The sequence below is a fragment of the Physeter macrocephalus genome, chromosome 8 (assembly GCF_002837175.3).
Source record: "Physeter macrocephalus isolate SW-GA chromosome 8, ASM283717v5, whole genome shotgun sequence".
Classification (NCBI taxonomy): domain Eukaryota; kingdom Metazoa; phylum Chordata; class Mammalia; order Artiodactyla; family Physeteridae; genus Physeter; species Physeter macrocephalus.
Genome location: NC_041221.1, coordinates 30,452,188 through 30,463,287, shown reverse-complemented (window position 1 = coordinate 30,463,287; position 11,100 = coordinate 30,452,188). Strand labels below are relative to the sequence as shown.

Sequence of the window (11,100 nt, the reverse complement as noted above, 5' to 3'; positions counted from 1 at the left end):
ACTTAGAGAAGTTCCTTTAGCATTTGTTGTAGAGCTGGTTTGGTGGTGCTGAATTCTCTTAGCTTTTGCTGGTCTGTAAAGCTTTTGATTTCTCCATCGAATCTGAATGATATCCTTGCTGGGTAGAGTAATCTTGGTTGTAGGTTCTTTCCCTTTCATCACTTTAAGTATATCATGCCACTCCCTTCTGGCTTGTAGAGTGTCTGCTGGGGAATCAGCTGTTAACCTTCTGGGAGTTCCCTTGTATGTTGTCGTTTTTCCCTTGCTGCTTTTAATAATTTTTCTTTGTCTTTAATTTTTGCCAATTTGATTACTATGTGTCTCAGCATGTTTCTCCTTGGGTTTATCCTGCCTGGGACTCTCTGCGCTTCCTGGACTTAGGTGGCTATTTCCTTTCCCATGTTCCAGAAGTTTTCGGCTATAATCTCTTCAAATATTTTCTCCGGTCCTTTCTCTCTCTTCTCCTTCTGGGACCCCTATAATGCGAATGTTGTTGTGTTTAATGTTGTCCCAGAGGTCTCTTAGGCCATCTTCATTTCTTTTCATTCTTTTTTCTTTATTCTGTTCCATGGCAGTGAATTCCACCATTCTGTCTTCCAGGTCACTTATCCGTTCTTCTGCCTCAGTTATTCTGCTATTGATTCCTTCTAGTGTAGTTTTCATTTCAGTTATTGAATTGTTCATCTCTGTTTATTTGTTCTTCATTTCTTCTAGGTCTTTGTTAAACATTTCTTGCATCTTCTTGATATTTGCCTCCATTCTTTTTCCGAGGTCCTGGATCATCTTCACTATCATTATTCTGAATTCTTTTTCTGGAAGGTTGCCTATCTCCACTTCATTTAGTTGTTTTTCTGGGGTTTTATATTGTTCCTTCATCTGGTACATAGCCCTCTGCCTTTTCATCTTGTCTGTTTTTCTGTGAATGTGTTTTTTGTTCCACAGGCTTTAAGATTGTAGTTCTTCTTGCTTCTGCTGTCTGCCCTCTGGTGGATAAGGATATCTAAGAGGCTTATGCAAGTGTTCTGATGGGAGGGACTGGTGGTGGGTATAGCTGACTGTTGCTCTGGTGGGCAGAGCTCAGTAAAAGTTTAATCCACTTGACTGCTGATGGGTGGGGCTGGGTTCCCTCCCTGTTGGTTGTTTGGCCTGCTGTGACCCAACACTGGAGCCTACCTGGGCTCTTTGGTGGGGCTAATGGCGGACTCTGGGAGGGCTCATGTCAAGGAGTACTTCCCAGAACTTCTGCTGCCAGTGTCCTCGTCCCCACGGTGAGCCACAGCCACACCCCGCCTCTGCAGGAGACCCCCCAACACTAGCGGGCAGGTCTGGTTCAGTCTCCCCTGGGGTCACTGCTCCTTCCCCTGGGTCCCGATGCGTGCACTACTTTGTGTGTGCCCTCCAAGAGTGGAGTCTCTGTTTCCCCCCCAGCAGTTATGGGATTTGATTTTACTGTGATTACGCCCCCTCCTACCATCTCATTGTGGCTTCTCCTTTTTCTTTGGATGTGGGGTATCTTTTTTGGTGAGTTCTAGTGTCTTCCTGTCAATGATTGTCCAGCAGCTAGTAGTGATTCTGGTGTTCTCGCAAGAGGGAGTGAGACCACGTCCTTCTACTCCACCATCTTGGTTCCAATCCCAGCTTCTGTGGGAGGAGTCTGGCATGGCTTCCCTGGGTCCTCTGCTTACGGTCTCAAAAGGCTGCAATCTGGGCTTCCCTGGTGGCGCAGTGGTTGAGAGTCCGCTTGCCGATGCAGGGGACGCGGGTTCGTGCCCGGGTCCGGGAAGATCCCACATGCCGTGGAGCGGCTAGGCCGTGAGCCATGGACGCTGAGCCTGCGCGTCTGGAGCCTGTGCTCCGCAACGGGAGAGGCCACAACAGCGAGAGGCCCGCGTACCGCAAAAAACAAAAAAAGGCTGCAATCATAGTTTCTGCCAGAGCTGAGGTCTCATCTCAGATTCCATTAGGGAAGGATAATCTTCCAAATTCACTTAATTCTTCTGGCAATGAGTTTATCTCTGCTATTTAAATTATGTATCCTTTTCAAAAGCACAAGAATGTACATTCTTGTACTCTGGGTCTCTTTTATAAGGGTGCTAATCCCATTCACGAGGGCTCCAGCATCATGACGTAATCACCTCCCAAAAGCCCCACTTTTTTTTTTTTTTTTTTGCGGTACGCGGGCCTCTCGCTGTTGTGGCCTCTCCCGTTGCGGAGCACAGGCTCCGGACGCGCAGGCGCAGAGGCCATGGCTCACGGGCCCAGCCGCTCCGCGGCATGTGGGATCCTCCCGGACTGGGGCACGAACCCGCGTCCCCTGCATCGGCAGGCGGACTCTCAACCACTGCGCCACCAGGGAAGCCCCCCACTTTTTAAATTAAGATTTCAACATATGAATTTGGGGGGGGGGAACATAAACTTTCAGTCTATAACAAACATGTGCACTTCAATGCCATTTCTTTCAGACTTACATTAATTCTCTAAACAAACACTTATTGAACACATGCTAAGTGCCTGCCTAGGTCTGGAAATATGGTTAGAATTGGGGATAAGTAAGTCAGTCATAGTTCATATGCTCAGGGATATTGTAAACTATAATCATATAAAGATATATATTGGAGTAATTAATACAAAGCTTCAGTATTTAATGTCACAAGAATTTTGGCTTTTTATAGTCCATGAACTGTTTTGTGAGTATGTTGTTTCTTCTAAACAGCGAATGACAGGAAAGAAATACAGATAAATTTGGTAATGTATTCAAGCATACCATAATGTATACAATTTTTGAAAATCATTTATGAGACAAATGGCAAATTAATTTTTAGGATACTGAACATTCAAGGGAAGGTCGCATATTAGGATCATTTTTTTTTTTTAAGAGGGAGACGTGACTTTATTAGAAAAGTTAAAAAAAAAAAAACAGCACAAAAAACTGAGATGAGTTGGTCCTTAACAGATGCTTGGTGGATAAGGCTGGTTTGGGCTGTGCTGGCCTTCTCCCACTCCCGCTGGGAGGCAGGGTCCAACTCAAAGCAGCGCCACAGCCGCAGGGTCTCACCTGCTTTTGCTGATGCCACTGTAGCCCCATCTGGGCTCACGGTCAGACTAGGGACCTGGGCTGTGTGACCTTTCAGCTCAGCCACCTTGGCCATGGTTGGGTACTTTCAAATAACCAGCTGGCTCTGGGCAAAGCCACGGCCTGAGATGAGCTCCTTGTAGTGGGGAGACCAGAAGCTGGAGCACACCTGGAAACGGGCAACCACAGCGCTCAGGCCCCGGAGCAGACGTTCCAGTTACGAACGCGTCGATCACTTGTGCCCGCCCCCCCCCAGTAGCCAGGACCTTGGGCTGCCAGGGACACCAAGCTACAGCCTTGACAGCCTCTTGATGCTGGGTGAGTGTCTGCAGAGGACCCAGCCACCCTCTCCAGGAGCACTAGGCCACACGTCGACCAAGCTATCGTTGCCGCCACTGGCTAAATGTCGTCCGTGGGGGGCCCAGGGCAGACCACACACTTCCAGGCTGTGGCCACTCAGTGTGGCCACATGATGCTCTGCTACCCAAACATCATGGGGTGGGGTGTGGCCAGAGCGTGAGCCACTCCACAGGATATAGCTATTGCAACCGAGGGAGCCCGCTCGGGCAGGACGGTCATGTTTCGAAGCCGTTTCTGCTGTTGCACGTCCCACAGCTGTACCTCAGCACTGCTGGTACCCACAGCCAGGTAGCTGCCCCCCTTGATCGAGGCCCCAGAAGCTGTGGAGTCCCCGGGCTGTTCCATTAGCAGCAGCTGCAGGATGTCGCCAGAGCTGGCACCCCACAAGTACACACTGTTGTCCAAAGCCACAGCCAGTATATTCCCAGAGCTCCAATCCACAAGGTTCAGGTAGCAGTGATTCCGGATTTCAGCGCGTCCAGGATCCTGTCTGGCAGGGAAGGAATGTAACCGCTGGTCTCCCGGCTGGAGTTGGGCGTGGCCTTCTGGCTACAGAGTACTTTCAGTCTGTTCTGGTAACCCTCTGGGGCATTTTGTGGTTTTCCACTGAGCCAAAGGATCTTGGCTTCCTCCACATGAAAACCGTTCAGGTTCCAAGCCCATGCTTTCCGATGTTCCTTCTTGGTGGGCGTCGGTCTGTCTTCGGGCTGGTTCTCCTTGCTCGGGAGGAAGCTAGCGACCTCCATCTGGGAAGCACTGCGACGGGGGATAGAGCGATCGCCGCCAGGTTTGCTGGATTTGCCGGGAGTTCGGCCCCGGGGTCCTCCCGGCGCTGTGGGATCGCTTGGCTGCCTGCATAGGCGAGGGGCCCGGCCCGAGGCTTCCTTCGCTTCGCGCTGCCAGCGCGCAGGGGCTGCGCTGGGCATGGGTGTAGCCGGCTGCAGCAGCGAGTGCAGCCCTCGAACGCGAACTGGGCCATGGGAGCGTCCCCGGTTCGCTCGGCCCAGCCGCCTCTCACCGCCAGGTCAAAGCAGCCTCCGATCCCAGACCTTAGGATCAGCATTAAATGTTTGCATCTAGAAAAGAAAAGGATTGTAATAGTTTGAAGGATATTACACGGCTCTGATTTGCTTGTATTTTACAGACTTCAAAAACACTGAAAGGTTTGTTTATAAAGGCTTCCAGATGATACTTTTTTTTTTGGCTGTGTTGGGTCTTCGTTGCTGCACGCGGGCTTTCTCTAGTTGCGGCGAGCGGGGGCTACTCTAAATTGCGGTGCATGGGCTTCTCATTGTCATGGCTTCTCTTGTTGTGGAGCACGGGCTCTAGGCGCGCGGGCTTCAGTAGTTGTAGCACACGGGCTCAGTCGTTGTGGTACACGGGCTTAGTTGCTCCGAGGCATGTGGGATCCTCCCGGAGCAGAGCTAGAACCCGTGTCCCCTGCATTGGCAGGCGGATTCGTCACCACTGCGCCACCAGGGAAGCCCCAGATGATACCTTTATGACAGAGGGAATACGGAGACGAAAACTAGAAAGGAAACATTCAGAGCCCCTTTTACAAGTAGGGAGTCACTAGGCTGGAATCTCATCTGCAAAACTGACCGGCCACACAAAGGCCAAGCTACTTTCTCAGCCCAGAAGCTTGAGAAAATTCCCAGAATTCCTGGACAGTAAAGCACAATTTCCCAGAGGAGGGGCCCACTGCTCCCCTTCTTCCGGCCTCTGTGCCTTCACCCTCTCCTCCCCGCTCCCACCGCTGGGCTCTGCCTCCTTACACGGGCTTTAACTTACATGTACGTAGAAGAAAATAAACATCTTACACCGAAATATAAAAATGTTGAAAGTTGTGGAATAAAGTGAATTCCCTCCTCACCTCAAAATGCTTACAGATCTAATGGCCTTTACCCATAATGACATCACATCATGTAGTTATCAGTACTGTTAGACTTTGGGGCAAGAACTGTGATTGACTCATCTTAACACACAGATTTGAATGGATTTGCAAGTAGAAATGATAAAAGATCCCTTTAGACTCTGGAGACTGAGTTTAGGAATAAAACTAAAAGAGCATGTTAGTAATTCAGCATTACCAAGATACACAGGAACAATGAATGAAAAACATGAAGTGCTGGGACCCTTGCAGTATAGATTTCCAGGCTAGATTAACTTTCTGAAAGCAAAGGCCACTTTTCTCCTCAATGATATGCAGCCGTTTCCCTGGAGCTGGGTCAGTGTTGCTTATGCTGCACTTAGACTCTACCCCATTGTCACAGAAAATTCTAGCGAAAGTCTGCCTGCAGTGCCATTGTGTATTTGAACATTCGCTACAATGCTGTTTTTTATGGCAAAACACACACACACACACACACACACACACACACACACACACGATGTTAGAGTATCTCATAACTTAAGCTTTTGTTCCTAAATAGAAATAAATTCCTGAAAATTTCTTTCGGGAGAGACCTCACTTCTGCACAAGATGCTTTACATATACTGATTGGTGAAGCAGTTTCCTTGAAAATAACCCAGTTTATTCATAGGATTTGGGAACTAGCATAAGTGAAATCACTGGCAAACAAAGCTTGAAGCAAGTTTTCCTCCATTTACTCTCTTTTAAATGGACTGTTTGATTTATGAATAGAGTCATCATAATGCAGACTCTGTTCGGGGAAAAAGCATATGTAAGTGACTGGAAAGGATTGGACGTATCTTCACAGTGTATTAACTCTCATGTATGATATACTCACAGTAGCTACTAAACCGGGTGGATACCTCTGCTTCAGAGTTGCTCTTAAACTCACCCAACCTACTCAATGGAGCTTGGGCATCTAGAACTGAAATACAATGCACAGTAAAAAAAACTACTGTACAACAGCATGGTACCTTGACCACAAGGAGGGAAAGTAAACACAAGAACAGTGGGACCACAGTCACTTCCACTGGCAGATCTAAGTTTCAGGGAAATGCTGGCTTGCTTGCATTTTTCTTATTTTTTAATTAAAAAAAAAAAATCTACAACCAGTTTGTCAACCAGGGCTGTCAGTTTACAGCCCTGGAAAGATTTTTTTTAGCCAAAATACAAACTTCCCAGAGGGGCTAAAGGCTCTCTCACATGTAAGTCAATCAGCATAAATAGCTGTTTTCAATAAAATTAGTATTAGCATATCTTTGAATATATGGTTATTTAGCACAGATTATTACTGTTTCTTGATAGAGATGTCATTAAAATGAAGGGGTTTTTTCCTAAAATTAATAAGCAAAAATTACCAGATTGTACTATTAACGTATTGACTCCAAATAAGATACACTGGAACTATGGATAATTTGAATTGCTGAAGCTTTTAAGATGTTTGAAATTCTTTATAGTTCTCACTCCTATAATCCTTCATGCATCTAGTTGTTGTTCCTAATTCAACTGAAAAGATGAAAGGTTTGCCCAAAATATAGACTAAGTGCGGGGAAGAAGTGATTTTCTTGTTTCTCTCTCTCTCTTTTTTTCTTTTTAACATCAAGGTGGGAACAAGTACTGGTTTTAATTTTAAATAATCCTTCAAAATATTTGTGAAAATGCTTATAAACAGTAAAAATCAACAAATAAAAAAAGTGGGGGAGGAAAAAGAATTCACAGTTACCTAGCAGGGGAAAGCCCTCTGGAAAGGGTTTCAGCACATCGACTCCCATTAAGGACAAATATTGAGCGAGTGATTGAACAGGGAAAACGTGAACACAGGGTTCATCATAAATATCAGTAAGCCAATATCAGATCCTTGGTAACCAACAGGACCGCAGGTGGGGAGATTCTTGTTTGGGGCTGGAATGGAAACCATATCAGATCATATATGGTGCTTGCTTCATCTGAACTTAGACTGTTGGTTTCTGTTCAGAATTAAATGATATGTTTGATAGTCTTCCAGAAACAAGGTTCTAGACTATCCACCAAGCTGGCCTCTCCATCCACTGCCTTCAGCTTTAGTGCAGAGGGGTAAGTTTGCTAATCCCACAATTCTCGATGAAGACCTGTGGCTGTGAATTCTGAAGGTGATTCCCCCTTTCTCTCTTACAGCCCCAAAGATTGTTTCCTAGCTCGTGCAGCCCACATAGGTTGACACAGAACCCAGGTGCCTCGGGTGGGGTTTAGTCTACTCTCCCACTTTTGAGAGAAGCAGTGTAACACACTGCCTTCACCTACTGCGGTTTCCACCACGAATCTGTTCCTAGACCCCAAAGAATGGATGAATTCAACTGTGTAGTCACGATGAAAGAGCAAAGAAACAACCTTCCATTTCCATCTCTTTCTTTCTCCAGCCAGTTTATTAATAAATTATCATCTACAGAGCATTCACCACTAGAATACCTAGCCATTTTTATGAATGGCAAGACTAGACAAAGAGCCCCCATATTATGAAAGTAATATGGACCTAAACCCTGATGGTGAATGCACAGCCACTTCTCTGCTAGTGTGTAGCAAGCATACCTTTCAGTCCTGGTTAAAAGCTACCAACTTGTAAAACAGTTCAATAGGAAACTTTCACTTTGAAATTGTGATGCTTGATTGTCAGCACTAGAGGAACTATTTCAGATGCTTTTTACCCCAGATGAACCATTTTACCAACAACCATTAACTATCTCCACACTGATAATCATGCAGTTATGTTTGTCAGAAGCCCCGATCCCTTGAATAAATGTTACCGAGCCCACTATTTAAAGGAACCCTCTGGCAAATCCTTTGGCAAAGCAATGAAAAAGTTTACAGTCAAGCATGGCCCTCTAGTGCCTGTTTTGTAAGTCTATTGTTTCATGTTACTAGGTTTGCTAAAAGTAGGCCTTGCATATTGGCAATAAGCATTTTTCTCACCTCAACCTAATACCTTGCTATTTATTACCTGTACCGAGAATGTGCAGACCTCACGTGATGCAAAGCCATGCCAACATCTATTAAAGGGAAACCAATTAGAATAAATAAACTTAGCCATCAGTTAGGCCATTCCTCATGTGAGGCACTGGCAAGTAACACTGAGAGACAGTGCGTTATTGTTTCAATGTACAAACAGGAGTCTGATTATCTGGCTTTGAATCCCAGTTCTTATGAACGTCTCTAAACTTCAGATCCCAGTTCTATAAAATGTGGATGACAATAATAGTATTTACCTTCTACCTTGAGCTGTTGTGAAAACAAATTAATAAGACAATGAATATGGTAAGTTAGCATGGTACCCGGCACAAAAATGCTGAACAAGTACTAGCTCGCATTACCAGCAAAAAGACCTACCACTTTAGAAAGGAACTGGAAAAGTCTCAGTACTGGCTCCAGTGGGACGTTGGAGGCCCACACTTATCATGGCAGCCTCAGCATCTTCCCTTTAAGTTCTTCCCCCTAGCTCGCCACAGAAAAGGGTTGAGCTGAATCAAGAGTTTCCACTGGCTTTGAACAAAGGTTGGCAGCGTCACGGGGCCTCCATCCCTCCCATCCTCATTGGCTTCCACCCACATCGTGCCAAGTAGCACATCAACAGGATGTGGAGTCATCTTCCGTGGTCCCAGCTGGCTCTGATCGTGCTATAATGACTTGGCTATTGCAGATGCTAGAATGAAATCATGTCTCAACTTCACCTCTTGAATGCAATGTTGTTTATATTTGCCCAGTACTTCCCCCCTCCCCTTGGGTCTTTTAAAGATCATGCCAAACGCTTTGTTTCTTTTACCTGAATGAAGTCTTCCATTAAAATAGTTGAGAACAGTTAGTCTTCCTGATACTTTGCAGATCTGGAAGAGAGTTTTCATAGCTACATAGTCTTTCCCTCCCCAGAGTCTGGCTTCACACTGAGCGAAAGTGATCCTTCTAAAAATCTAAACCAGATCATGCCACTCCTGTGTTCCAAAAACCAGAGTCCTTAGATGGCTTACAGGCACTAACATAATCTCCACTTAGCCCCACTTCCTCTTCCTCTACTCTCTTCCCGGCTTCCTTGCTTGTCTTTGTATACCCGCAAGTGTACTCCTACCTCAGGGCCTTTGCACCTGCTCTTCCCACTGCCTGGAATGCTCTTTGCCCCAGATATCTGTGTAGCTCAATTCCTTGCTTCCTTCTGGTCTCAACTCAAATGTCACCTTATCAGGCAGCCTTTCTTCTATTATTCTATATCACATAGAACTCTCCCTCTCACCCCTCTCTCTTTCCTTTTACTCTGCATGCACCACCACCTTGCATATTATATACTCACTGAGTTTTTGGCTGGCTCCTGCACTAAAATAGAAAGTTGATAAGAAAGCATCTACTTTGTTTGCCACTGTACCACCAGCACTTAGACCCCTGAAGGCGTTCAGTAGGTGCTCAATAAATGGTTATTAAACGTTAAAAGAACTACTCCCTAGGGGACTCAGCAGCAATCAGATCTCTCATTCTAATCTGCATATTTACCCAACAAATGGTCGCATTGCTAATATCCTTCTTGTCAGTCTAGTTATTGTTCTTAACCTTCTTGTATTCTTTTAAGTTCCTTCTGTGCTTCCCACACATGACTCCACATTTCTTTTTCACCAGTATTCTGGGGCACATTATATCACTCTCTACTCCCTGATTCTTTTTTTGTAATAATCTACAGAACATTGTTTCACGAATTGTTTAAATCACCCCACTCAGGCGTCCCTGGTGGCGCAGTGGTTGGGAGCCCGCCTGCCGATGCAGGGGAAGTGGGTTCGTGCCCCGGTCCGGGAGGATCCCACATGCCACGGAGCAGCTGGGCCCGTGAGCCATGGCTGCTGAGCCTGCGCGTCCCGAGCCTGTGCTCCACGGCAGGGGAGGCCACAGCAGTGAGGGGCCCGTGTACCGCAAAAAACAAACAAACAAACAAACAAAAACACCCCACTCATAACAATGAACATACTGTTTTCATTATGTATAATCTTGGTGCACATAGGTAGCAGTCCTTCTTTGGTTTTGCCTCAGCATTTTGTAGGTGCTCTGCAGCTCTGAGGTAAAATGAGCTGCTAGCAAGATGCATTATCTAAACACAAACAGCTATGGTTGTATAAAGCCAAGCCGAGATCCTATGGGTATAAAGATCCTATAGGTATAAAGCCAAGAAGTTGGATGTTTGAATTGAGTTGTATCTTGCTTTCCAGTTCTTTCTTAAAAGCAATGACAAAGCATAAGTTTCGTGGCTAATATGGAATTTAAATTTCTCTGAGAAAGATAAGGAGGCAGCAGGACAAAAAGGCTGATAGGAAGACCCCAAATAGCCAAAGCAATCTTGAGAACGAAAAACGGAGCGGGAGGAATCAGGCTTCCTGACTTCAGACTATACTACAAAGCTACAGTAATCAAGACAGTATGGTACTGGCACAAAAACAGAAATATAGATCAATGGAGCAGGATAGAAAGCCCAGAGGTAAACCCACGCACATATGGTCACCTTATCTTTGATAAAGGAGGCAGGAATGTACAGTGGAGAAAGGACAGCCTCTTCAATAAGTGGTGCTGGGAAAACTGGACAGGTACATGTAAAAGTATGAGATTAGAACACTCCCTAACACCATACACAAAAATAAGCTCAAAATGGATTAAAGACCTAAATGTAAGGCCAGAAACTATCAGACTCTTAGAGGAAAACATAGGCAGAACACTCTATGACATAAATCACAGCAAGATCCTTTTTGACCCACTT

General features: G+C 45.7%; 1 pseudogene; it reads right to left on the bottom strand.

Annotated features, from left to right (window-relative positions):
• The window catches only part of LOC102992436 (cell division cycle protein 20 homolog), an 11,971-nt pseudogene extending 7,559 nt beyond the window's left edge, over positions 1-4,412 (bottom strand).
• Positions 4,413-11,100: the final 6,688 nt, after the last annotated feature.